Source organism: Pseudoliparis swirei, chromosome 23, assembly GCF_029220125.1.
Source record: "Pseudoliparis swirei isolate HS2019 ecotype Mariana Trench chromosome 23, NWPU_hadal_v1, whole genome shotgun sequence".
NCBI classification, from domain to species: Eukaryota; Metazoa; Chordata; class Actinopteri; order Perciformes; family Liparidae; genus Pseudoliparis; species Pseudoliparis swirei.
Window position 1 is genome coordinate 19,576,183 of NC_079410.1, and position 14,117 is coordinate 19,590,299.

A 14,117-nucleotide genomic window follows, 5' to 3' on the forward strand; every position below is an offset into this window, starting at 1 on the left:
AAATGAAACACAGCTACTTAGTAGAGGGAGGGAGGAGTTATTGCCTTCAATAAAGATAAATAAGCATTTATTAAAGTTCTTCACCTTCAAATCCACTATCACCACAAACTACATCTCAACATGAGCTAAACGGACGCGGAGTCTTTGGCTGCACCGGAGCAAACAATTACCAAAAGACGAGAGAGGACCCAGGATGGGATGGACAAAGATCAAAGAAGGATGCGTGCACACTCGCTCCTCTTAGTGCGGATGAGTGGCACGGCTGTCCGATACCCTCACGCACCTGCATGCATTATTCACTCGCAGGAGGCTGAGACGAAGCACTTAAGGCTCAGACTAACAGGAAGCGGCCGGTCGTCAGGGTACAACGCTGGTTAAACAGGCCCACGCACAGCAAGTGGACTGCATTCACCTCCGGTCCAAGTCATTAGTCTGTGTAGTACAGATGTATGTATACGGCGCCTCCAGAAGAACAGGCATGATATCCTGTAGGGCTGCCCCCCCATGTTGCATGTGTGTGTCCTTCATCTTCTTCTTCACCACCACGTGTTGCCCCGAGCATGCTGCATGTTAATGGCATGCTGTGCTAGCACGTTGCTGTCTGGGGCGTCCACGGGCAGCTGCACCCCGCGTGTGCTAACCTGTAACTGCCTGGCATTCACACACACACACACACACACACACGCATGATATGATTGGATCTCTTGTGCATTTTTGTGAAAGCCAATTGTGTTAAGAGGAATTCGATTTACCACTTTAATAAAAAAAATGTAAAAAAGATGGCGTACATGGGTGTGTCTCGCAGTGCCGGCTGCTTTCTTGTGTGTTTGTTTTGGCTGGCGGGAGGACGACTGCGCAGTCTGACTGTACTCGCTTGATTATGTGAAAAATAAATGAGACCGTGCCTGTTTTTTAATTAAGTAACGTGTTGTGTAAGATCATCTTAACGGTAGCAGACCGGAGGAGGCTGTTTTGGGAGGGCTTGACAGTGTGCCAAACCCTTTTTGTGCCACACCACCTGGACTGTGTGCTGGTGGATTGGAGGGGGGAGGGGGGGGGGGCAATGAGATAAATAGCAGGGGAACTGTGCAGCGGGGTACACAGCCCTGGCCCTTCCTGTCGCACAACACTACCGGCCTGTGTGGAGGAAGGTAAACCCAAACACCTTCCTCTCTTTGTTGCGGCTTGTCGACTGGTGCCAATACGTCCGTCAGCGTACAACCAGCAGGCGTCAACCCCCCCCACCCAACCCCCTTCTTCCATGCCTTTCATACACGTGTGCGTGCACCTGCACGCACACTGCAACTCAACTCAGTCTGATCAGCGGTTCGAGCAGCTCGACCTTCAGTTGGGATTCAGCAGCAACGCGAGTGGAAAGATGCTTCTTTTGTCATCAGGTGTGGGTTTTTTCTGTCTTTGTGCCGCACATTTACAACCTTGGGCTCAAACAAACAACAAAATACCCCTCTCTCACCCCCTCCCCCTCTCCAGTACTTGGAAAGAGCAGAGTGCACTTCGGGCTCGACCGTGAAAAGGAGCCCATCCGAAGCCGAGCGGCGCACAGAAGGCCGACAGGGGCATGCAGGAGGCTGCTGTGGGAGAGCTGAGCGGCAGCAGAGCAGCAGACAGGCAGACATACAGACAGAGAGAGAGAGACAGAGAGACAGACAGAGAGACAGAGACAGACAGAGAGACAGAGAGACAGACAGAGAGAGAGAGACTGTGTCTGATGGCTCTGATCTGCCGAGGAGCACGGAGACAAAAGCTTTTGTGACCGAGAGAAAAACGACACAACTTGACCGACAGAAAATATCGGCTGCTCCCTTTTGCTCTCTTCCATTTCGTGGTGTCTTCTCTTCGGCTGTGACACAACTGAACCGGCGGGGGCAGGTGCACGTGTCGGACTGCATGGGAATTTCAAATGGCAGGAAATTTGAATTTTAAGACAAAGAAAAAAAACGTCCTTTTAAGCTCTAGATGTTTGGAAATAACTTCCATCAACAGGTCTGGAATGTGTTCAGAGATTTAAAATCCTGGATGCAAGTCACATTGAGACGGACAATGCATGCAACTTGATGCATGTGGGGCAGCGGTAATGCTGTGTGTGTGTGTGTGTGTGTGTGTGTGTGTGTGTGTGTGTGTGTGTGTGTGTGTGTGTGTGTGTGTGTGTGTGTGTGTGTGTGTGTGTGTGTGTGTGTGTGTGTGTGTGTGTGTGTGTGTGTGTGTGTGTGCGCGCGTGCAGTGGGGCATGGAGAAAGGGAGAAAAGGGTTTGAAGAGGAGAAGAAAAAGGGGGGTTGCAGGGGTTGTCTTGGAGGGTGGGCAACAGACAACCGAGAGGAACCCGGGCATAGTAGGGTGACTTGCAAGAGGTGACATCATCCTTAATTTGAATAATCCCCAAAGCCCGGGAGGTGAGAAAGACATTCGCTATTCAGCCCTTTCAATTCCAGCGTGGCGCGGCCGTCGTGGTGGATGCTGCCTTCAAGGGGCTTGTTGCGGCCTCCAGTTCTCTGAGGTTGGAAGTAGTGAAGGGAAAAAAGAATAGCCTTAATGATTATGAAATAAAACAAATGTGTTTTTAATAGATCTTTTTTATATTTTATGTCCGTGTGAACATCTGCAGTGACAATTAGCCAACTTAAAAAATACACCTTTTGATCAGTTGACACAGCCTCAGTGTTCTCTTCATGTCATTGTGTTTCTGTTCATGTGGTGTGAGGATGTGCCAGGTGTTGCCACCCTCTAAAATATTAAAGCGTGTCTATACTCGGCAAACAGGTGTAACTAATTGAACAGAATCATTTAAATAATGAAAAACCACGGCATTCCGATCCCCAATGATTAACACCCTGCTATTTCACTTGTTACATTATACTCAGGGCATCTTCATTTTACTTTTATAAAAGTACAGACACCAATATTTTACTTGATATTGTGCTTTAATATTATATAAGAATATAAATATAAGAATATTAAAGGGGCACTATGCGAATGTTGCACAACTTGTAAAAGTTAGAGCTTTGAAAAGTTGAACCATGTCAGTTATTTTATATCGGGGTGTCTGCTGCTTCGATTTCAAACGTATTTATTTGGGTACAATTAATGATTGGGTCCAATATCAATTCATATGCTGTCTTTTTTCAACTAATTTATTAATTTTTAAGTCAATAAAGTGCAAGCGAATAGTGCTAATGACTAGCGTTGTTTCTTAGCGGGAACCAGTAACTTCTTGGAGTCTCCCATGGTCATTAGCCACTGTTCCTAGTCAATAAATACTCCGGCACAACAAATCCTCCATAAAATGTCAAGTATGTTGTTTAAGACATACTTGAGACAAACAAAACACATCGGGTTCATTATTGAGCTTGAGTTGGCCAAGTAGAGCGTGTTAGCTTTGGACTAACGGTCATTGAGCTAGGCTCCTCCCATTTAGGACAAGAAAGCGAATAGGCCAAACGTTTCCCGAAATGTTAAAGCTTTTTTTCAAACATTAATAATCAAGTATTTTAAGTCTGTTTAAATGTTGACCAACAACTACACCACACTTTTATAGTTTCATCTCACACAGAGAACCCCAGTTTAAAAAAAATGCTGCTTATGTACATCATGTGGCGTTTTTATTGTTTTAAAACAGCGTAAAAATTATCACGACACTTTATATATGTAAAATATTTCTTTATTCCGACGTTTTCTGTCGTCCCTGAAGGCAGCGGCAGCCCTCTCCTCCTCCGCCCGTCCCTCTGTTCACATGTCTACTCTTGTGTGTGTGTGTGCGCGTGAGAGAGAGAGAGCGAGAGAGCGCGTGCGTGTGGACTGAAGCGTCATTCTCCTCCTTTCTTCCTTTCAGTGAACGCGCATCACTTGGTGAGAAACGGCGCTTTTTGAGATCCAGAAGTTTCTTGTTGACTCGCTCAGCTCTCCCGCTAATTTTACTCCAGTTCCTCCCGCTTTCCTTTCCGCCCCGAGCCTCAGTTTCTTGTCTTTTTCTTCTTCTTCTTCTCCCTGGCTCGAGGACCGGCTCCGCTGCTTCACACTGGGCGTAGACGGAGAGGATTTCGCTAGCTCGCGGCTGCACCGACTGGTAAGGGCGAGACTCTTTGAGCGTTAGCTCGAATGCTAACGTCAGTTTGAAACCGCCGTCGGGCTCATTAACGTCTAACGTTCCCGAAGCCCAATCCTCCAACCGAACGTAACGTCCGTCGGCCGTTACACACGTTAAGTGTAACCGTTCCACCGCGATTTGCCGTGTTTGGACTATTTTAACGGCAAAACGGGGGCGTCGAAATTGCGGTGTCCTCTTATGTGTGAATGGATATTCGTGTTAAATACGCAGTTGAAAACGTTTAAACGGTTTTGGTTTCGGTGGAGGAGCCGTGCTCCGGTTAAGAGTGAAAGGGTGAGTGTGTGTGTGTGTGTGGGGGGGGCGATGGGGCGGTGGTCGCTGGGAGTGCTCAACAGATATCGGGGCTAACCCGAAATAAGATGCGTGGTTTTCAACGTACGCTCCTTTTTTCTCTTCTTCTTCTTCTTCTTCCACAAACGGAATGTTTTTCAATCTTTAGGCGACCATTTTGTCCCCCCCCCTCCCTCCTTCCTCCCTCGCTGAACTTTTTTCCTTCTTCTTCTTTATCTTCTCATCTCCCCTCCTTCTCCATCCTTCACCGCGGATGCCCATTGTTCTGTGATGGGCCAAGGGGGTGCGAGTACTGAGATGTTTTAGTCGCCTCAGAGAGGGGGGGGGGGGGGACATGCTCGCTCAGTTTATTATATGTCAACCAAACCGAATAAATTATAGCATTAACTCTCAGCTTGCACAAGCAACAATTCCCTCAGACCTCGGAGGGAGTGTGTGAAGCTTGACATATCTCTGAGATCGGCTGTGTGCAGACTGGAGCTTGGGCATGTCATCAGAGGTGATTAATGTTACCCCCCTCCCCTCCTCCCTCTCCAGAAGTGATCAGCCATTGTGATGTGAGAGTTGAGGCTGGAGGGGCTCCTCTCCGCCGCTCCTCCCGAGAGCAACAGGACAGATTACACTCCCGTCTGTAGAACAATGGAGAGGAGGATGAACGCCGCCAATTTCTAAAAGCCTGGCCAAGAGCGTTTTAATAAACTGCCAACGCGAGAGCGTCGGCGAAAAAAATCTTTAACCTCAGTCCGCAAGCTCTCCATTCCCCGACGCAGATCGTCTCCAGCTTTTGTCCGCGGTCCGGCGGATCGGTCGACCGACGCGCCGCAGGTCGACCGCCGTGACGTCGATGTCGTCCCTTTGAGTGGATGGTGGACGGTGAGCACTTTAACGGCTCTGCCACGCAGCGTTTTGGAGACGCACAGGACTCTTGAGTCAGGGGTGGGCTCAGCCATCATACAGTCCCCCCCCATCCCCCCTTATCTTTTCCCGGTGCATGGATGAGAGAATGTCTGACTCACAGTGCTGCTGGATGAGGCAGGGAAATGGAGGACAGGCCGGCGGGCCTAATGCAATCACTTGGGATTTAATTTCGGTGCCATTTATAACCACACTTGTTTGTTTTTAAATCAAGTTATTTATGACTGTCTTTAAAAGGATTATCGGAGAACGTGGGTTTGTGTGTGTGTGTGTGGTCTGGATTTGTCAATCTATACTAGAATAAATGACGGCGGTTATTGTAATTGGAAAAACAAATTGGGCCCCTTAATCTCCTCTCCGCGGATCAGAGTGACATCCTGTATTCATCTCTGTTAGTTCTTTTTCTTTTTTATGGGGCGCATCGGTCTGTCCCTGTGGACGAGACTGAATCCATGAGAAGGAGAGCGTCTTGTGTCTGAGACGGTCCGTCATACGGGGGGGGGGGCAACAATCGGAGCTATTGAAGCCGAAATGGAGACTAAATGATTCGACGCGTCGCTCCACAAACTATTAAATAGTTGCAATTCTGTCAGTGATTAACAATCAGTTAATTAGTGGATCGTCAATCACAGTATTGATGGCCGAACGATTCTGCTTCTAGGTTCACACATGTCCCTGTGTGTGTGTGTGTGTCTTGTGTGCACTTTCCCTCTTCGCTGCTGTAATCCGGTAAATTTCCCCACTTTGTCTTTGATTTCTATATTCCTTTGGTTTTGTTCAGACGATGCTTTTTATCGTCAACACACTTCAGCTGGAGCTGAAACAATTCGTCAATAGACTCGCCAATCGACTCTTTGAGATGAACAAAGCATTGTTTCAGAGAGTGTGAGCATCTGCTGCTTTTCTTTTGGTCAGTGATGATGGAAAACCGAACATCCGTCTTCCCTCCGGCTGCTCGGATCAGACGAGCCGTTTGAATACGGCACCGATTCTGGGGCGTTGTCGTGGGTATTCGTCATTATTTTCGGACACTTTGGTCAAATGAAATGATAAATTTGCGGATTTGCTAACGACATCACATGTTAATTCGCCCCTAAACTTAATCTATTGAGATGATAATCTTCAGTTGCAAATAACATGAGATGCTTTTTAAATAGTCCGAGGATATTTCCAAGCAGACGGTCTTGTCGCACACTTTTATTTGAGGTGAATTTATATTCTAATGTTCTTGTTCCCCTCCCCCTCCTCCTCCCCCCCAGCTGGCCTCTTGACCCACGCCCCCCTTCGCCCCCCCAGCAGCTCTGATCTTCTCGATTGTGAGAAGGGCCAGCCTGTGCCTCTGGTCACTGCACTGAGCGTCTGACCCTTGCACCTCGAGCAGCAGCACAATAGTTTATTGTTTGGATCTCCTCAGAACCCCAACAGACGCCTCTGTTGGGATGCGTTTCCCTCTCTTGTTTTATGGCCGTCGTCCTCCACGCTGCCGGCCTCGGTTGTCCCAGTTGTCCGGCCACGCGGTCGGCAACTGCCGGTTGCGGCTCTGGGGCCGTGTCTGCCGGCAGCTGCAGTAATTTGCTGCGTTCGGGCGCCCTGAATTCCTCCGGTGGGAGGACGGATACGAGACGTGGTTCACGGCCTTGTTGCTGGGCTCCAAGGCCACGTCTTTTTAATCAATTATTTTTGATTTCAGTGCCTAGCTTTTCGCGTAATGCAACGTCGTCGTCCGTTCCGCGGTTCCGCTCTGCCGCAGCTATTCGGTCAACGGGGTTCTCTTTGTCTGGGTTCTGCTGTACTTCTGCTGCGCCGGAGCAACGATTATGTCAGAACCCGCCGGAGCTGGGGCGCGGAACGATTGGCACTCGTGCCGAAAACCGGCACCGATGGACTCTCTTTGCCGCCGGCAGCTGGAGGGGCCATTTCATTTCTCCGTCGTATCGGTTTCCCCTCGGCGGCATTCTGACCCGGCCGTGTCCCGTCATCGTCGATCAGCCTGCGACTCTCTTGTGGGCTGAGCTGCTCAATGTGTTTTCATGGCTGTTGTGGATGTGGTTTAAAAAAAGAAATGAAAAGGAGCTCCTGCCAGCTTCGGGTCCAGTGGTGCGCCGTACGGTTCGGTATCTGGGAAGCCGTCGGTGCCGATCGGGTCGGACCCTCCCGCCTGTCTGTCCGCCGCCACTTCAAACAGGAGGAGCTGATCCTCTTACGGACGTGGTCATTCCCCGTGGACCGTGCGTACGCATGTCCATGCCCCCCCCGCTCCCCTCCTCCTACAGGGCCAAATCTCAGGAGGACGTCAAAGCCTCCCCGGGGTGTTTTCTTCCGTCCTGTCCAGATGCCCCGGTACTGCCCTCCCCCCGTCTCCACCGTACCCGCTTTATCTGGGCGCCATTGATCCGAGCCGCCAGCTGGTCCTGGGCCGGCCTGATCTCATTTACCCCAAAGAGGAGCTCGTCTGTGGGCAGACGGCCCGTTATGGAGATGATCCAGCAGCTCTTCAAGTTACAAATTAGCCCTCGTTTGTCTGTTGCTTCTCTCAGTTTGGGTCCTCTGTCTCGTCTCGCTGTTTCTCTCTCTCTCTCTCCCTTTTTACGCCCCACTCCCCTTCTGTCGTTTTCATTGTTCATCTCTTTTAAAACCTTGTCACTGCTATCTTATCTTCCGCGGGAGCGAGCTAATGGCATCAGAGGAACTAATGCACTTCCGCTGTCCATCGCTCTTTCTCTCTCTTTCTCTCCCCCCTCTCTCTCCCCCCCCCCTCTCTCTCTCTCTCAGTCGCCTCCCTTCCCAGCTGGCCTGGCGCTCCCCACTTTCTCCCGTTCGATCAATACATCCACAGAGTCGAGCTCTGCGCCGCCGCTCGTCGTCCCTGTCGTAGGGTCCTCGCCGTTGTCTGCAGCCAGGCTGTGTTTTGGGGCTGTCGTAGTGTCTCTATGCCCCCCCCCACACACACACAGAACATTTTCCATTTTCTGGGACACACAAGGCCTCCATCGTTCTTTCTTGGTCTTCCCCTCTCTCTCTCTCTCTCTCCTTTCACTCGTGTCTGTGTCCTGTTTTAGGACGCTCGAGGCCGACTGTACAAGATTAGCATCTCTCTTTGTCCAGGGTTAACGCGCTCTGTCATGTGTTAATCTGGGGGGGGGGGGGGGGTTCTCTGAGCCCGGCTGCACTTTGGGAATGACAGGGTTTGAGTGTTTGTATGTGTGTGTTTTTTGTGAACTTATTTGATGCTTATTTGATGCTTGTAAATGAGCCCTGAGCTGTGACGCCGTCGGCGTTCTCTGCCATTCGGGGAAACCTCGTTGTTGATTTGTTGTGTTGTTCTACTCCAGTGCAACATTTCTTTTTGCAACCCCCTTTTTTATTACAGCTGAAGTTTCCTCCGGAGGACATTTTGAAGCCTTGAAGCTCCAAAGAGTCACAAGGATTAGTGCCAGCCTCTGTGGTCACATGACTTCTCTGATCCACCTGTCGCACAATCTGGTGCCAGCAGCCGAGTAAACACGGAGACGAGGGAAAGGGAATCGCCCCTTCACCTCCCAGCGGGGCCTTCGAGCCGGCTCCCGGAGGCTCGCTGCAAATCAATCGGTAGGAATGACAGGAAGACGCCTTGAAGGAGTTCACTTGACGACTTCTCTGTCGGCGGCTCTGGAATGACTGGCGGCTTCGTCCCTAGATTCCATCGACCTGCTTTTTGAATATGTATTTTTTGAGTTGGCGCATAAGAAGACCTGATTAGAGATGTCAGGGACGTGATGCCAGGCCACCGCGGTGCAGATGAGAGAAGGAACCGAGTTGATGAAAAATATTGATCCGAGTAGCCTTCAATTATCCCTGCGCGCTGACAGCTGGTGAAAAGGCTGATGGGGTTGTACTGAGCCCAGAGGGAAGACTTGCAGACACTTGATACCTCAGCATCTCTGCTTGTTTTTCGGGAGAAGATGAATGATGTATGATTTTCCAATCGAGAAAGTAGAATTAACAAAGTTGTAAAGCATTGGGCTCAATGCAAAGACAATCACTCCTCATCAAGAAACTATTCTTTTGTTAAGTTCTCACAAGGAGCTTATGGAAAAGCCCAGGTGTGACGGTCCGCTCTGTCCTGGTTCTGGTTCTCCCGTGCCTCTCTTCCTTCGTCTGGGTCCAGAGTCTGAGCTGAAAGAGTTTCACCTGCACGATTTCATCCAACCCGTTAGCGAGCATTCAGAGGAGCTCTATAAAAGTAGCCCGTCCTCTCGCTGGTGCTTTTGTTTATTTATGTAGGTCAGCATCAATATTAATTTACGATGGTTGCATAACCCGTGAAGAGTTCCTCACGGTTGCTTTCATGTCGGGTTCGTGCATCAACACAGGAACGGTGGAAAGAGACACTGGGTGACATCATCGCTCCCAGTTTTCCACAACGTTGTGATGGAATACTCTCTGTTGTCGCGTCCCCAGCTCCACGCCCTCCCTGTCACTCTACGGGGAATGTGGGCCATGCAGAGCGGCCGGCTTTGTTGGGTGTTTATTTGTGTGAAGGACGGAGGCGGTTTCCTGACCTCAGGCCGGGGGGGGGGTTATGGGAATGTGTGAGCTGTGATTAGCCTCGAGGCAGCACCCCAGCTGGATTGAACCGGGTGTCGTGCACCTTTTAGCAGCCCTCGTCTGACGCACACACACACACTCACTCCGGAGGTCACCGGCGGGCCGTGATGATGTGCGTCGAAGGCGCAGAGAAACATCCCACTAAGTCACGAGAGAGGCAGGCCGTGACGGTCGACCGAAGGGGCTTTGAAAGATTTTACTTTAGCTTTGAACCTTGGACGCCGTTGCATCACTCCGTGACTGACGAGGAGAGCGCTCCCTCCGTAAACAGTTGATGGTCTCATACAAACCGCTGCATCGACTGAGGGGACGGCTCCTAATCTGTTGCGCTCGACGTGTTCAAACGGCGAGCGACTGACGGGAGCCGTCGCCGCCTCCTCGGGTTCTGCCGAGGTTTGGCTGAGGAGATGAAACGCTCAGCGGAGAGGCGCCTCCAACGTACGTCGCTCCATTTAGATGGAGATGCCTGTGAAGTAAAGGCGGATCTCTCTCTATCTCTCTATACATCTATCTCTATATATCTCTATCTCACTCTATATATATCTCTATCTCTCTATATATATTTCTCTATATCTCTCTATCTATATATATATCGCTCTATCTCTCTGTATATATCTCTATATTTCTCTATCTCTATATATCTCTCTAAATATCTATATCTCTCTATATTTCTCTCTCTATATATCTCTCTCTCTCCTGAGGCGCTCGTGTTCCTGCATTTATTCCCTCGACACGGTTCTTGAGTAGCGTTCTTCTTCTAGTTTTTGTGTCGTAACAGTGAACTCTCTCTCAGTTCGTCTCAGTTGTATTTCATTTTGGTTGCGACGACATCAACTTCGGATTAAAAAATGCTCAATCAAAATATTGCATTGTTCGAATACAATTACATTATAATATGAATCTCTTCAAAATGTCCTTCAGTTAATTGTTTCGTATCTGATTTGTTAAAATCTGATACATTTCCCCTGATGACACGAGCAGACTTAAAAAAAAAAAAAGAAGTCTGCTTTTGTGCGACAGCATACAACCCAAATTAAAAAAAGTGAGTTTTGTGGCATTTTGAAGTCATCAATCCGTCATGAAAAGTGTTTCGGTTTAATTTGAAACCAATCGATCAGTCAACCTCTCCTTTCAGCTCTTTTCTTTGACATTTGAAATAAGCGCTTGATTAATTCCTAATGTCGAAAGCATGTGTGTAAGTCGCCCGACTGGCGTGGAGTTGACTGGGCCTACTGTTGTGTTTTGGAGTGGGTTGAATGGACAACCCCTGGCCCGGCGCCAGCGTGTGGCGTCTTGAATCTAACATTCTCCGCCTCTTAAAAAGAGGAGTGCTACGCATACCCATGAACGCATGCATCACATTCCACCCGATTCTTGTTTTTTAATATTCACAAGTCAAGTGAGTCCACGGGAGGAGTAAATAAGTGAAGTAAATAAGAGTTTGGGGCTGTTGTGATGATAACGAGATCAGACGATCTTACTGATGTCCATTACATGGTCATGTATTATATTAATGTGTATTATGATTTTTTTTTTTACAAGCAACTGAATATCAAGACGTCTATTTGTAAAATAATTCTCCAAATAAGGATTTGATGCATTTAACAAGGCATCATCCGTCTCCACACGTTGTTGTCGTTGTGAAGCCAATATATAAGCATACATTAATTATTAATTGAACAGCTGTTCGAGCAAAGACGGCCCTCTGCGTTTCCGCTTCACGGTAAAGACCGCCGCATCAGGAGGCAACGGGGCGGTCCATTAGCGGTGTCAGAGAGCACGCCGCGACCCGGCCGTTATCGGTTTCCTGCTCGCGGAGATAAAAGCGTGTCAATTACAGGGTCAGAGGTCACCGACTGCTCGTTAAAAATGGCTTCAAAACCCGCCGACGCCCTCTCGCCGCCGGCGACTTTGCTGGAACCCTCTGCTCGTGCGCCAGTAGCGTCTTCTGGATCATCCCTTCGAGCTCGCACCGGCAACATCACATTTGTAACATCGGCCACATAAACTCACGTTCTTCTTCCGTCTTTTCCACCGTCTCCACCTCCTCTCCCCCCGCAGTCACCCCTCTCTTTGACGATGTCGAGTCGGCCCCGGGGAGAGAAGGCGGCTCACAGAATGCACGTACACGCCGAGCTGCGAACGCCGGCTTCCCCACCGCGCCGATCCGCCTCGGCTGGCTAAAGGCGCTTTTGACTCGGGCCTTCAGTGTGAAGAGGGCTCTCCTGTTCATCTCAGCGACGTTAAAGTGAAAGCCGCGGCCCGGGAGCAGCTTTCACTTTAACTCAACATTTAGCTCCTCACGCTTCTTCATTGGAAATCTGCATCATGGTAATAATTCATCGTTCACTGCATAATTCTGCGAGCTCTTCTTTTGAATGTGACCTCCGGCTGTTTTCTAAACAGGCTTGTTATAGTGCATGTGACCCCCCCCCCCCCCCCTCTGCACACACACACACACAGTAGTAGACTGTCATACTCCAGGCAAAACCAAACTGGGTAGAAGTGTTCTGTTTAAATATGCTGATGACCTGATTATTGAAGAACACAGCGTTTTGTTTGTCTAGACAGTCAATAACGCTGAGCTCCCTCAGAGGAGCTGGATGCCTTCCAGTTGTTAACGCCATAAGCCCGAACAGGTCGGCCACACCTCACACGTTCATTAGTTTACTGCTGGAGGCGGATTAAGTGTCATAATAACAATGACGACAACAGAAATAAAGTAGACTGCATTTCCCTCAAAGCAAAATGTGCCTTTAAAATATATTTAAAAATGTGATATAAAACAAAGGGAGAGAGATTGTGTGCATCAGTCAGACAGGTGTCGGGGAAAACCACGCAGAGGGCGTCTCTGCGTGGAGCGGAGGGTGAATTTGACCTCTAGGTTAGAGGCCAAAGGAAGGGCATTCAGTCCTTATTTCACTAACTTAGGATCATGTGCTTTTCCATTTTTGTGTGCGTGTCACCAAGTTTGCATCCAAAGAATGTAAACAGGTTGTGTGTGTTTGTGGGGGGGGTGGAGTCCTTCACTGGTCTTTCCTGATCCTGGTCTCAGACCAGTGCCCCTGGTGTTTGCGGGTTTCCTGTGTTCTCTGTAACTCTGTCGCTCATCGTTGAGGCTTGCGGGGAATTCCGAGTGGGACGCCGGCTCGTGAGCGGCGACCACACGAGCCGACCCGTCGCGAAGGCCGACTAACACATTTTTGCGGACTCGACTGCATTCACAATGTCTGCAGCGCTCTGCTCCCACGCCGCTCCGCTCCGTCTCTTGTTCTGCAGCTCGTGAGGCTCGGAGCTGAACGGCTGCAGCCTGTGGAGTTTGATATTCTCCAACCAGAGTCTTCGTGCGCATGTGTGCCGCTGAGGTCGGGCCGGCTTACTTGCGTCCTCGTCTTGTTGTAGCTTGACAAAGCAATTCTCCTCAGATTAAGCCATCTAACGTTGTAAACAGTTCACACACACACTCACACACTGTTGTCAATGTTTTGAAATGGACCCAATGCGGCCGACACGGACATCTGTCTAGAATCAGCTTCTGGAAATGTGCACCAGCTCACAAGCAGTGAAGTGTGTCACTGGACAGGCTTCATTCTGTCCCCTGTGAGGTAAATGACATCCAGTGTGTTACAGACGAGGTTGTCGAACCTACGATCTTGTTAGTTTCCTCCCAAACAATCCTCTCTAACACATTTGGCCTCACGCGTTTCAGGTTTCCTCGCATGAAAAAGGACACGGACCGAAGACGGGACACCCCCCGGGTCCAATCGTCTGTATTGTGACCTGAATCACGTGACCCCAGGGCAGCATTGTGTAATGAATGGTGGTGCAATCCCATTGTAACCCTCCTAATGGAGACGCGTCGTGCTCATTTCCAGGTTCATACTTGTATTTCGGGTTTCTACTATTCACCCTCAACATGAGACGCTCCGCTTCGGCGCGTCTTTATGGAGTTGCATCACCAGAGCACAGCCGGGGCCCGTGTTGACTTCCTGTCAGCTGATGTCATTCACATGCACTGCAACCCGGATATGAAGCGACGCGCCACGTTTCCATTTCAAACGCGGACCATTTAAAGGTGCAGTGTCTGAATCGAGCTGTTTTATTTTCTCTGTGGATTTTAAATGTTGCTACTTTCACAGTATTGAAATAGCACTCACACTGGCTATATAATCACAAATAAGACATCTCTACTTACAAGAT

The 14,117-nt window shown here is 49.3% G+C and overlaps 1 protein-coding gene across 4 annotated transcripts in view; it reads left to right on the plus strand.

The window, feature by feature from the left end:
- The first annotated feature begins 3,789 nt into the window (after positions 1-3,789).
- Positions 3,790-14,117, plus strand: part of prr36b (proline rich 36b) — a 31,761-nt gene continuing 21,433 nt past the window's right edge. The window contains exons 1-2 of one of the 4 annotated variants that reach the window (XM_056406231.1): positions 3,874-4,082; positions 8,701-8,918. The gene's annotated coding sequence lies outside the window, so the exon portion shown is untranslated. The other 3 variants (XM_056406233.1, XM_056406230.1, XM_056406232.1) reach the window with 3 other exon arrangements.